Source organism: Dipodomys ordii, unplaced genomic scaffold (assembly GCF_000151885.1).
Source record: "Dipodomys ordii isolate 6190 unplaced genomic scaffold, Dord_2.0 Scaffold10, whole genome shotgun sequence".
Lineage (NCBI taxonomy): Eukaryota > Metazoa > Chordata > Mammalia > Rodentia > Heteromyidae > Dipodomys > Dipodomys ordii.
Genome location: NW_012267226.1, coordinates 24,419,598 through 24,434,048, shown reverse-complemented (window position 1 = coordinate 24,434,048; position 14,451 = coordinate 24,419,598).

Sequence of the window (14,451 nt, the reverse complement as noted above, 5' to 3'; positions counted from 1 at the left end):
GCGGCTGCGGCCGTGGGTGGGGAGGATGAACGCACGGCCCCCCAGCGGCTGCGGCCGTGGGTGGGGAGGATGAACGCACGGCCCCCCAGCGGCTGAGGCCTTGGGTGGGGAGGATGAACACACAGCCCCCCGGCTGCGGCCGTGGGTGGGAAGGATGAACGCACGGCCCCCCGGCTGCGGCCTTGGGTGGGGAGGATGAACGCACGGCCCCCGAGCGGCTGCGGCCGTGGGTGGGGAGGATGAACGCACGGCCCCCCAGCGGCTGCGGCCGTGGGTGGGGAGGATGAACGCACGGCCCCCCAGCGGCTGGCCTTGGGTGGGGAGGATGAACGCACGGCCCCCGAGCGGCTGCGGCCGTGGGTGGGGAGGATGAACGCACGGCCCCCCAGCGGCTGCGGCCGTGGGTGGGGAGGATGAACGCACGGCCCCCCAGCGGCTGCGGGAGCCACCGCCCACTCCGGGGACTCGGGAAAATAAACATTTAATGAAGAAAGAAAACAGCCAAGGCACTGCAAACCCAAACTAGGGAAAGACAGAGGTCCTAAACTAATCCCAAGGGAACAAGCGCACGCCGCCCAGGAGAGCCCTGCGGTCAGCGCTTCGTTCTCTTCCGCAGACCGCAGCCCCACAGGCGCTCAGAATCCCAGGTGCGGGAGAGCAGGGCCCGCGGCCATTATTCTTAAACCTCAATCGAGACACGTCCACACACAATGCCATTACGGGTGACCCAATACCTTTCAATTGTCTCAAAACATTGCTTTAAACATCATATGTAAGCCGGGCACCAATGGCTCCGCCTGTAATCCCAGCTACTCAGGAGGCCGAGATGTGAGGACTACAGGGTGTAGCCAGCCCAGACAGCAAAGTCCATGAGATTCCTGTCTCCAATTAACCACCAAAAAGCTGGAAGTGGCACTGTGGCTCAAACGGTAGAGCACTCGCCTTGCACAAAACAGCTCAGGGACGGCGCCCAGGCCGAGGTCCAGCCCCACTGCCAACACAAAGAAACAAACATGCCTTCAACGGAAAACACATTGTTCTGAAGATAATATATTTCACTTCTTATATATTATTTTACCCTAAGACATATTAAGACAATTAAAATTCACAAATTACGCATCCGTAGCCCACAAAAAACCCATCTGTGCATCGCATGTGGTGACCGGCCACAGACCCACAAGGCTGCGGCCCAGTTCCGCTCTCGGCCTGGACACGGGACGCAGCCTGGTCTCCCTCCCGCGGCTGCCTGGCCAGGCCTCCCCCACCCCTGCTCTGTCCACACCGTTGCCCGACCTGGGCCTGTAACGCACCTGCCCTGGCGTCCCGGGAACACCACCAACCGCACCGGTCCCCACCGGGAGCAGGAGCTCCTCTCCCAGCCCCGAGCCTCGACCGCACCAAGGCTGCAGCACTGGCATGCGGGGACCCACAGCCCGTCCTGTACACGCCGGCCTCCCCCGCGTAGGGCGGCTGGTCCCCCAGCCCGGGGAGGCCCAAAGGCAAGCCCCCCCACACCTTCCTCCCCATCCTCCCTCCCACGGCCGCTCTTCCTCACCTCACTCTCCGTCCGCTTCACCCGCTGGGCACCGGGCGTGGCGCGCTCCAAAACAAGCGTGCCTGCCCCAGAACTGTTTTCTAGAAGGTTCAGGATAAGCAAAAGGCACTTGGCAGACTGTGCTGGCAAGTGCTCCGTCAGGTTGGCAGATTCTGGAGACATCCACAGCTCAGTGCACGGGCTGGACATAGACGCACACCCCGTCTCCAGCCTCACGCGTGGCTCTCATCCTCAGGGCGCACCCCGAGCCCCGTCCCCAGCCTCACGCGTGGCTCCCATCCCGCTGTGGGGGACACGCGGCCAGCAAGCCCTGCAGGGAGATGGACAGGGCCTCGCTGTAGTCCCGGCTCCCGCAAAGCACCCTGGGAGAGCCCACGTGTGCCTGTGAAGTTCCTAAGTGATCTGAGCTGACGAGGCCTGAGCGCACGGCAGCCCCAGGCCTAGGAAATGAGGAAGGGAGGGACAGCGGAGAAAGCTGTGTTAATCGACTTAATGAGAGTCAGGGAGAAAGGTGGGTAATCAGCTTCACGAGAGTCAGCTGTCCCGGCTGAGACACGCCCTTCCTAGCTCTTCCGTGTTTGTGGTGCCCTTTCTTTTGTTCAGTGATGATGCTCACAGGTTAAAAAAAGAAGAAAGAGAGAAAAAATTTAATTGTCCTTTCTTGTCTGTATAAAAGTGATCATCCTGTAATTACCTTCATAGTTCTCCTCAGCTTATATTCTGTGAAAACTAATCTCCAGAAACAACTTGTATAAGCATATGTATGTTTCATTTCACTGACTGCACAACTAAATTAACAAACTTGAGAGTAGCCTCGAGACACGAGGTGAAGCGTCAGGACTGAGGGTGGAGCCTGTCAGCCCAGCTCCTCAAGAGGCAGAGAATGGGAGGGAGGTTCGAGGTGTGAGGCCAGCCTGTCAAAATGTGACACCCGTGATTCTGTACGCTCCTGGCACACCAGCTATGTGGGAGATAAAAAGAGGACCTCCAAGGCCAGGCCCAACAAAACACGAGCCCCGATCTGAAAACCAAGGAAAGCAAGAAGGGCTTTGGACATGGCTCAAGGGATAGAGCACCGGCCTACCAATGCCCTGAGTTCAAACCCCAGTACTGCCAAAACGGAGCACGAGAGTTGATCGGTCCAACAGGCATCTTACACTGAAAGCCTGCCGCCGTGGCTGGGCTGCGGCGTGGGTCTGGGGGCCCGGGTGGACACGTTCCCGGGGTGATGGAGGTGTGGTCCGAGTCCAGCCCTGCGGCGCACCGGGGCCTGCCCGGCGGGCATCTGTTGGCTTTCCAGGGTCACTGACAGGCCCGAGGTGGTGTCGGCAGCCACCTGACTGTCAGCTGCTCATTTCCATCGTTCACAAAGACCCCGTGCGCTTCCCACACGTGCTGAGATCCACGCCAACGAGGAGACCAGGAGAGGTTTCAGCAACGCATCCAGCAGCCCGCGGGCGGCCTGGCCACAGGCCACAGCCATGACCAGCAAGGCCACCTCCAGCCCACCGCCAGTCCAGACCCGGGGCTCCCACACCAGCCACCACTGCCCAACACAGACAGCTTCGGAGCTGACAGACTGGCTCTTCAGAGGGAGCTCCGGAATTCTCTAGCAAGGGAGGTGAACACATACAGACAGGGACCGAGCTCTGTGTTTTATGTCTGCAAAGCTCTAAGAGCTTTCCATCTGGCGCAAATCAATACTGGTCTTATACGTCAAACTAATTGAAAGTGCTTCATTCGTATTCATCACATGCAGCCTTGTGGGTGCAGGGGACAGTGGGGCCCAAGAGAATTAAATCGTTATTGATCCCACATGGCAATGGATGTGCCAAACATTTCATCTGATGTCATTGGTCGAGGGAGATTCGTTGTCCAGGATGTCCCAACACCATTCTTGCCAGTAAATGCATCCATGTCTTTGTCTGGTTGCCTTTTTAATTGTCTGTGTTGTTTGTTTGTTTAGGCAGGATTGTGCTGTATGGCCTAGAGTGACCTCAAACTCACCATCCTACCTCAACTCCCCTCCCAGTGCTGGGACGGCAGGTGTGCACCGCCACCCCCGGCCTGGGTAATGGAGAAATGCAGAAGGAGTGAGGAACAGTTGGTCCAAGGACCCAGGTTTCTGCAGACACACAGATTAAAATCGTTTCCAGGTGGGACCCGGCTCCACGCTGAAGGAATTTCTGCTTCACAGCACTGGCTTTGCCAAGATGGCTCCAGTGTGAAATAACTTTTTAAAAGACACATTGATTCAGTCTGAAGGTCAGATCATTACCTTTAGCCGCCGGCTGCATGGATTCACACTGCAAAGGCAAACTGCCTTAAAACCCTCTGCGGGACAAAAAAGCAATGCAGGAGGGAGCGCGATGCCCGATTTCAAGCTCTACAATAACAAAGACAGCCTGGTACAGGCACAGAAACAGACCCGAAGTCCAGTGGCATAGATTAGAAGACCCAGAAATAAAACCACACACTTACAGTCAGCTGGTATTAGACAAAGGAGCTAAAGACATACAATGGAAGAAACAGCCTCTTCAACCGCTGGTGCTGGGAAAACTGGGCAGCCACAAGGAGAAAACTAAAAGTGGACCCCAGCCTATCACCATGCACCAACATCAACTCAAAATGGATTAAAGACCTTAACATTAAACCTGAATCTCTGAAACTACTGCAGGACAGAGTAGGAGAGACACTTGAACTAATAGGCACAGGAAGGAACTTCCTGAACAGAGTCCCAGGGTCACAACAAGTTGGAGAGAGACTCGACAAATGGGACTACCTTAAAATAAAAAATTTCTGCACAGCTAAAGACATAGCTACCAAACTAGAAAGACAACCAAGTGGGAAAAGATATTTACTATGACTATATCAAGCAAAGGTCTAATATCCAGTATATACAGGGAACTCAAGAAACTAACCTCCCAAATCTAACAAACCCATCAGAAATGGGAAAGGGAACTAAAGAGGGACTTCTCAGAAGAAGAGGTCAAAATGGCAAAGAAACACATGAGGAAATGCTCATCATTCCTGGCTCTCAAAGAAATGTAAATAAAACAACCCTGAGATACACCTTGCCCCAGTCAGAATGACTTATATCCTAAATTCAGCCAACAACAAGTGCTGGCAGGGAAGCAGAGAAAGAGGGACCCACCTGCTGGTGGGAATGTACACTTCTACAACCACTCTGGAAAGCAGGCTGGAGGGTCCTCAGAAAGCTAAATATAGACCTCCCCTACGGCCCAGCCAGACCACTCCCAGGCATCTACCCTGAACAACAGCAACCAGGATACAAGGACACCTGCACCTCCATGTTCACTGCTGCACTGTTCACAATAGCCAAGATACAGAAACAACCCAGATGCCCCATTATAGATGAATGGATGAATATATATATATATATATATATATATATATATATATATATATGGGCTGGGGATTTAGCCCATTGGAAGGGCACCCCCTCGGTGTGCACAAGGCCCTGGGTTTGGTCCTCAGCCCTGGGGAAAAAATATATATATATACATATATGTATATATACATACATACATACATATACATACACATATATAGGCACATCTGAGGGAAGCTAGGAAAAGGGAAACAGGAAAATATACAACAGAGGGGCCCATCAGCTGCATTGGACCTTGATGAACACAAACTAAGCAACTCAAGCGCGGTGAAGGGAGGGAGGGAATGAGAGGGAGAGAGGGAACAGCTTATACTAAGCAAAAGGAAAGAAATATACATATCACCTGATGTGGATGAAATCGTTGTCTTGTCAAAGTTTCTTTATAGGTGACGATAATGACAATGCACCCCGTGAAGGCTAAAATGTGTTTGTGGCTTTAGCTAGGTGTCGCTATCCCACAATGCTGTGAGATGTGTGTAACCTCTTAATCTCAATAAAGAAGAAAAACCCTTGGCTGGAATACTTCGCACTTTCCAGGAGCTGAAAATACCTTGCTATAAAATGAGACACAAATCGGCCCGGAGGTGGCGTCCTGCGCTCACGGCTGGCTGTGGTCAGCGGGCCTTCTGTGCGTGAGCCCCACCCTGCCGGGGCCACGGCTGCCGGACCTGCTCCACCTGCCTGGCTGGCCGGTGTCTCCTCACCTGCTCCGCCTGTCCTCGCTGGCCAGTGTCTCCTCACCTGCTCCCCCTGTCCTCGCTGGCCGGTGTCTCCTCACCTGCTCCGCCTGTCCTCGCTGGCCAGTGTCTCCTCACCTGCTCTGCCTGGCTGGCTGGCCGGTGTCTCCTCACCTGCTCCGCCTGTCTGGCTGACTCCCGTCTCTGGCTGAGCTTCAGTTCCTGGCTGTAAAGCAAAGCTCCAGCCTGGGGTGGCTGACCCCTGGCCGTGCACTGGCTCCACCGCCACAGGAGGCCAGGGCTCTGCCTCCAGCCAAGCGCGACTTTCCACTGCCCAAACCCTAGCAGCTTCTCCCACCTCCAGGATGCGAACGGTCGTCTCTGCGGTCCCCCAAGGGCCATAGACCCTGAAGGTGCCACCACAGACAAGAAAGCTGTCCTCGCCCCAAATACCACCATTCCAGAGCCGCTGATGCTGCGGCCGTATCTGGCTGCCCGGCCGCGTGGACCCGCGTGTCTGGGCCCCTTCCCTGGCAGCCGTGGTGGTGGAGCCTGGAAAGCAGGCTCGGCCTCCTGGCCACTGCGCCGGTCAGCCAAACAGTCCATCCACCCGCTCCCCACCGGCGTCATGCAGGGAGCAGCCCCTGCGGGCCGCAGGCAGGGTCATGGGCTGGAAACCCCGGTGTTCAAGGCTTAGGGCCCACAATGTGCACAGGGGAGGCGGTGGAGGGACCCCCCGCCCCGCAGGCAGGGGAGGTCCTGAGGCCGAGCCCCACGGGGAAAGACATGAGGACACGGGAGACATCACGTGAGGCTGTGCGGCGGCGATAAGTGAGCCACGTGGCAGAACCGCAGCACTGGGGCGGCTCGCACGGAAGCAGAGTCACGCCTGGGAGGCGGCTGGCTGAGGGTAAACTGAGGCAGAGCCTGCTGGCGAGAGCCAGGCCCGGAGCCCCACCCCCATGGCAGCGGGCACTGTGGCTGAACAGTTGGCGAGCTCACGGTGCTTCGCATGTCAGGGAGCGTTGCACGGCCAAACAACCGAGGAAATGCAAAGTGAGGTCTGAAACGTGGCCTGAGTGACTAACTTCGCAAAAATTAATTTGACCTATTTTTACCCATTTGTTCATTGAAACTCTTCCATCTATTACCACTGGATTAACCGTCAGATAGTTCTAATTAACGCTTTTGCTACGCACAGTGCCGGCAAGGTTTTCGTCTCGTGCGGAAGGAAGCAGGGAGGGTTTCCAGTGGACGCAGCCCTGCCCCCTGTTGAGTGCGCACAGCAAACGCGCAGCGCTGTGCCCAGGGTCAGAAATCAGCCGCCATTAGACAGAGGCCGGCACCTGTGTATAATTATCTGCCTGATTAATGAAGAAGGAGATCAAAGTTTCATGCAATTTTAATTTTATGCTCTGAGCCTGATGTGCGCAGGATTTGCACTGGGTAATGAAGGAATGGAGGTTCATTCTAATAAGCATGACAAATGAATTTTTTAAATGAGTCTAACTCATTAGCTAGGCATATAGAAGCCTGTGTGACCCTCTGCTCTCCAGCAGAATTTAGGAACCATCTTAATGCCTAATAAGTAGTGGTGTGACAATATTTCAACGAATTAATTCCCTTATGAAAGCCGAGCACACATAAACGTGCCCGTACCGTGGCACAACATAAACCCAAATACTGAGACAGAGGAGCATGGCTGCAGGGGCTGAATCGTGTCCACAAGGCGATGTGTGAAACTCCTGGTGGACATCAGAGACAGGTGGAGAAGAATGACACTTTGGCACCATTGACCAAGCGAGGAAAGAAGGTGAGATCTAGCTGCGGCACGAGCTCCACTGAAATGCAGGCGTGAAGAGCTCTGGGTACAGAGTCCGGGTAGAGCACGCTCTCTCGGATGTTGCTGATTCAAAAGGAGCCCCAGGACTGTTAGATTCACACATGACACACACTTGTCAGAGGGAAAACGTGAGGAGCTTGCGCTCCGTGCATCCAAGACAAGGAGGGCCGAGTCGAATTTCTACTTGTCTTCTGTAGCTTCAGAACACCACAGCAGAGCACAGAAACTCCTTCTGCAAAGCTCCTGTGCCAGCTACCCTATTATCCCGTTGGAAAACAGCTAATCTCAGTTGGCTGACCAAAGAGTTCTGGGAAGACGGCTCTTTCTAAAAGACATGGAAGACGACACAAATCATATCTGACTTCCAGACAACTCCGTTTGTTTATCAAGATCTTGAAATCACTTAGAACACAGCTCGGAGACCACTGATGGCCATTGCTTTCCTTCTGCTAGGAAAGGTTCGAACCATAGACAGCATTAGTAAAAACCTTGCTGATTCCAACAGGAAGTAACAGCTAATACGTATTCCATGTTTGCTCGGTGGCTGGTGTGGCCCTGGCTCTATTGTTGTTTTATTGTTATTATAAAGTGGTGAACAGAGGGGTTACAGTTATGTAAGTCAGGGAATGAGGACATTTCTTTCTGAGCAGTGTCAGCTCTTCCCTAGTGTTCTCCCAGTTTTTCCCTCCTGCCCCCCCCAAATTGTATAGCTCATTTCCACAGTGTCTATTGAGTGCCACTCTGCATTTGTTCACTCTCTGTCCACTATTTCTGTTCCCCCCTCAAACTCCCCCAAACAGAAAAACTTACAAGACAAAAGGTACAGAAATCAAAAACAGCAACAATGGAGGGAAAAAAAACAATAAAACAAGAAGCAAAATAACATAAACCTCTTGTTTCCATTTCTTGGAGTTCATTTTGGAAAATATCATTGTATAAAGCCATTACCTATTGAACCTTTATGACTCTGTCCTAAGAATAGTCTCCTTCGGTCTCACTGTGTGAATGTTTAGAGTCCTGTATATATGTAGAGTCCTGTATAATTTATCACATCCAAGTGTATGTTTTGTCTTTTACCATCCAGTGTGCTTACTTGTAGATTTATAGGCACTTTCTAGTTACAACAAATGAGGGGAAACAAGCAAATTATGTTTCTTTGGATCTGGCTTATTTTGCTTAATATAATTTTTCCAAGTCTTTCCACTTCCTAACAAATAGTACAATATCATTCTTTCTGATGGAAGAGCAGAATACCACATTTTCTTGGTCCATCAGTCCACTGAGGAGTATGTGAGTTGATTCCATATCTTAGCTATGGTAAACAATGCTGCAATGAACATGGTTGTGTTAGTCACTTGACTGTAGCATTGTCTGTGGTCTATTGGATAAATGCCCAGGAGTGGGATTACTGGGTCTTGGGGAAGCTAAATGTTCAGTCTTTTGAGGAACCTCCATAGTGCTTTCCTGAGTAGCTGAACAAAGTTTACATTTCCACCAACACTGTGGTAGAGTTCCCTTTTGACCACATCCCTGCCAGCATCAGTTATTGTTAGTTTTCTTGATAATGGCCAGTCAAACTGGGGTGAGGCGGAATCTTAATGTTGTTTTGATTTGTATTTCTTTTGTGGCCTGAGATATTGAACGTTTCTTCATGTATCTATTGGCCATTCTTACTTCTTCTTCTGAAAAGTCTCTCCTTAAGTCTTTGGCCAATTTATTAATTGGGTTGTTTCTTTGAGGGTTCATTTTTGAGGGGGCTTAATTTTTTGAGCTCTAGGTATATTTTTGATATGAGGCCCTTGTCTGTTGTACAGCTAGTTAAGACCTTCTCCCTTTCTGTGTGTTTTCTATTTATCTTGCTAGCTCTGTCCTTTGCCATGCAGGAACTCTTCAGTTCGATGCAAAACCATTTATCGAGTCTTTCTTTGATTGCTGTGATTCTGGATCTTAGGAAATCTTTACCTGTACCTAGGGGTTCTAGTGTTTTCTACATTTCCCATAATATTTTCATGGTATCTGGCCTTGCATTGAGGTCCTTGATCCCTTTATAATTGATTCTGGTACATGATGATATATAAGGATCTAACTTCAGTTTTCTGCATATGTATAGCCAATTCTGCCAGCACCATTTGTTGAAGAGGCTGTCTTTCTTCCATCCTGTGTTTTTGGCTCCCTTATCGAATACTAGCTAGCTATAGGTCTGTGGTTTATTTCTGGGTCTTCTATTCTGTTCCATTGATCCTCAGGCCTGTTCTGGTGCCAGTACCAAACTTTTTATTACTTTGGCTTTGTAATAGAGTTTGAAGTTTGGTGTTGATATTCTTCTACCACTGTTCTTCGCACTAATTATTGTTTTTACTATTTGGAGTTTTCCATTATTATATATGAATTTTTGGAGTTCTCTCTGCACTGAATTTGTACATTGCTTTGGGCAGTGTTGCCATTTTCATGAGGTTAATCCTTCCAATCTAGGAGCATGGAAGGTTTTTCCATTTTCTTTTTGTTTCCAAATTCTTTTTTTTCTTTTTTTTTTTAGAGTACATTTCTTTTTCTTTTTTGGGGGGGGAGGGATCCGGTTGTGGGGCCTGAACTCTGGGCCTGGGCACTGTCCCTCAGCTCTTCAGCTCAAGGCTAGCGCTCTACCACTTGAGCCACAGCGCCACTTCCGGCTTTTTTCTTTTTGCTTATGTGATGCTGAGGAAATCGAACCCAGGGCCTCAGGCATGCAAGGCAAGCGCTCTACCACTGAGCCACCTTCCCAGCCCTGCAAATTCTTTATTATGATTAAGTGATGGTTTTTCCATTTTCTTAAATCTGCTTCAGTTTATTTTTTCATATTTTTAAAGTTTTCATCATAGAGGTCCTTCACAGCTTTGGTTAGGTTAATTTCTAGGTATTTTTTGAGGCTATTACAAATGAAGTTGCCTTCCTGATTTTAGTCTTGAACTTCTCATTGTTGGCATACAGAAAAGCTACAGATTTGGGGGGGGGTAATTTTATTTCCTGCTCCTTTGCCAAAGTTTCAGATCAGTTCAAGTAACTTGGGGGAGGAATCTATAGGGTTCTTTAAATACAGGATCATGTCATCTGTGAAGAGGGATGGTTTTACTTCTTCTTTCCCTATTCGGAAACCCTTTATGTTTTCTCCTGCTAGGAATTCCAGTGCTAGACTCTGCTTCATAAGTGCGATCTAGGCAGTTATTTGTACTTCAGCAGAAATGAAGGAACAAGAAAGATGAGCTTGCCCAAAGTCGAGGAGAGACTCGGATACAGATGGACTTTGGTTCCTGCCAGGCCCTGAACCATCGGCTGTGAGAAACACTCCACAGAACGTTTGCCAAGCTTTGATGTCAGCTCTGGTGAGGAAGAATTACCTTATTTGCCTTTCACATACATGTGAATATGTAAATTAGTCTAAAGAGGAGAGAAAGAGGAGACCAGGGTTGAGTCCTGGCTCTAAACCCTCCGATCTTGGAAACCAATGATGATTTTGCCACTCTGAGACTCTGTACTTCATCTTTAAAGTGAAGGGACTGGGTTATGAGATCTTTAAGATCACTCTTGTCTGCAAAGATCTACTTCTTTAAAAAAGAAAAGTATAGACATTGCGTTCTCTTCCCACACTTTCAAAAGCAGAATGGTATCTACATATTGGTGCAGCTGCACACTTACAGAATACAAGCGGCGTGGGGTCTGGGGGTATAGTTGGCTGAAACCACTGGTGTGGTGTCTCTGTGACCCTTGTCACATCACACAGACCCAAACGCCACCATATTTTTTACTTGTAACTGTGAGCTTGGTGACACAGGTCATTTCCCCATTTCGAACAAGATTTTGTCCCAGGAAACGGTGCTCGGGAGCTGGAGAATGAACGTCCATGGCAGGCGGGGGTCTCAGTCCTTGACCCACAAAGCCCTGGCCTGCATGCCCAGGTCAGGGTGCCTGGCCCCTGTCTAGGCTCCGTGGGGGGCATGCTGTCTCTTCATCCAAGAGCCGAATGTGGAGAGGTCACAAGTGTCTGCTGGCATTTTAAGGGGCATGGTCCTGCACCTAACACGTGGGTCATAGGTCCTCGTTCACTCCAGTCCACAGAGGAATAAACTAGAATCTCAAAAATGGACCCCAGGGTCCATGCGTGAGGCCCAGGGTTCAATTCCTCAGCACCACATAAGCAGAAAAAGCCTAAGTGGTGCTATGGCTCCAGTGGTAGAGCGCTAGCCTTGAGCTGAAGAGCTGAGGGACAGCGCCCAGGCCCAGAGTTCAGGCCCCACAGCCGACAAAAAAATAAAAATTAAAAAATGGACCCCAAAGGGCAGCTCTTTGGGGTCAGGGAGTCCCCACAAGTCCCTCCTTCCGTAGCATCTCTTCAAACCGCTCCTTCTCCTCCCCCCGCACTTCTCTCCCTTACTGGGGTGTCTCCCCCACCCCAACCCCAGCAGCACTCTTCAGAAATCACCTCTGACCCTGGGGTGCACAGGGCCAGGGGCCAGCTCCATCACCCCTCACCATCCCCCTCCCCCCTCCCTCCCCCCGCCCCCCCCCGTGGGCCCCTTGAGGCCTCAGAAAAGGGAAGAGCAGGGTGAAGCCTTTTCAAGTCTCTTCCCTGGCGAGGGTGTCCGGAGGTGGTCCCGGGTTCTCACGCTGCCCCAAACGTGGGAATGCAGGCGCTGCCAGGGCCCGCACGGCTGTGACGGGGGAGAAAGGGCCAGCTTCCGTGGCAGAGGCTCCCCGAAGACCCAGGGGAAGCGATCTTTGTGCTCAGTCTGATGGAGAAAAGGAAGAGCTATAGAGAAGCATCGGTGGGGGAAAGGTGAGATCAAGCCGAGACTCCTCTTAGGCCCCTGTGCCTTCCTTGCTGGGCTTGAGTCTCAGGGCCGCTCCGGGAGGCGGGCCGGGCCGGCCGGGCCTCTCCAAACCCACGGCTGGTCTGAGGTGATAGCATGGGGTTGGGGTCTCACTCTCCTCGGAGGAGAGGATATGGTTTTTAGAACCCCGTCTGGAAAATGTAAAGGAACGTTAGGGCGGAGGCGGGAAGATCAGCGCTCTGTGCTCCAGCCCGCCCCGTCCTGCAGTACCACCACCCCTGGAGCAGGGAGCCCACGCGGGCACACACCAGCCCCGCGGCCGTGGCTCTCAGTGCCCTGCCTCAGGAATCCTGGAAGGAAGCGGCCTTTCACATGGATGGAAATGGTAAATTAAGAGGAAAACTTTTCCTCCCGAAATGTCTTTGTTGGTTTGGAGGCCGGAAGGCCCCGCCAGGGCCAGTGGCCCGTGTCTGGACGGGCGACAGCCGTCTCCGGCGTGCGCCCCGCGGAGTGGGTGGGAGCGAGTCTGTTGCTCTTCCTGGAGCGGCTGGCGAGCCCCAAGCCTGCCTCCTGACACCGTGCCCTCCAAACATGGCTTTGGGACAAGGGAGCCCAAGCCCACAGTCCACGCCAGACTTGCGCCGTGGCTTCTTCCACCCGTCTGGTCAAGGACGCTCGCCCGCGAGGTGCCGGCCAGGAGACCGGCCGGCTGGCTCCGCACTGACCTCCGCGGGTCACCAGTGCTTCGCTTGTGCGTGCGTAGGGAGCTCCGCGCCGGCCAGACGCTTGTTGAAAGCAGTGTCCGGTGGCAGGTAGCCGGAGAGTTAAAGAAGGCTGAGGAGCCAGCGGCACGGCGCGGCCAGAGCAGTGAGCGGCCGGCGCGCGCCTGTCCTCCTCGAAGGACAACGCGTCGGATCTTAGACAAACTGCGTTCGGGATGATTCGGAGAAGGCGCAGCAGGGGATTGCCGCCCGCACAGCTTGCGGGGTGGCCACACAGGCTGACAGACCAAAACCCGCCGGACAATGAGACAGACAGAGAGCTTCAAAAGAACGAGGAAGTAAAAGGCACAAAAGATACAAGCCGCTCCCCGTGGCTATGTAGGCCACGCGCTTTCCGGGCTGAGTCTTGCCGAAATGCTCCTTTTGCTAACCTGCCCTCAACTTTCTGGTAAGGATCGCACCGTGTGCCCTTCGAGGAACGATCTCCTTTTGACTAAGTCGTCCATCAGATTAATCAGAGAGGATCTGAAGTGTATGAGACAACAGTGACTGAGTGCTGTGCAGCAGCAGCATCTCACTAGCAACTCCGTTTGATAAATACAGGGGCGATTAGAAAAGCAACCAGGGAAAAGGTAAGAATAGAAACCGCATAAGCCAGCGACCTTCCCCACGCGTGCTCCGTCACTGTGTTTGAGGGGACGGAGAGCTCTGTTATTAATGAGCAGCGTGTGGACACAGGTGAAGGAAACGCATCTCGCTCCTGCTCCCATCCACTACTGAAAAAGAAGCACTTAGTTTTCCTGAACGCCCATTTTTATGCAAAGCTCTGGCTCACATCCTCTTACATTAAGGAGCGTGAACCAGATTTCTGTATTCTACAACCCATCCACAAAGCAGGTTCAACTGAGAAAGACTGAACAAGGAACGGTGTGCCTTCCAGTGACGGAAATCATCCGGAATCTATTCAAGGGCTTGTCATAAAATGAAGTTCTTGGACTCGCAAGCTGACCAGACCTCCTTTGAGTGCTTCTAAAGCACCCCTGATTGATCCACACATCCCGAGAAGTGTCTCACCAGACCACAAGACTAGCCTGAACATCTGAGCCCTGAGAAGTGCAAACCTACGCATCTCACAAGGAAGGCGCGAGCCTTTAAAGGCTGGCACTTTTATCCTCCTCCCTCTCGGAGAGGTCAGATTAAGGCACAAACAGGGAGGGGAGAGAACCACGCAGAACATGGCGAGAAGTAAAGGGCAGGCATGCACAGGGGCACGCACAGGCCCACACATGGGCATGCACACAGGTGCACACACAGGTGTGCACACGGGCATGCACATGGGCACGCACACAGGTGCACACACACAGGCCCACACATGGGCACACACACAGGCAGGCATGCACACAGGTGCACACACACAGGCCCACACATGGGCACACA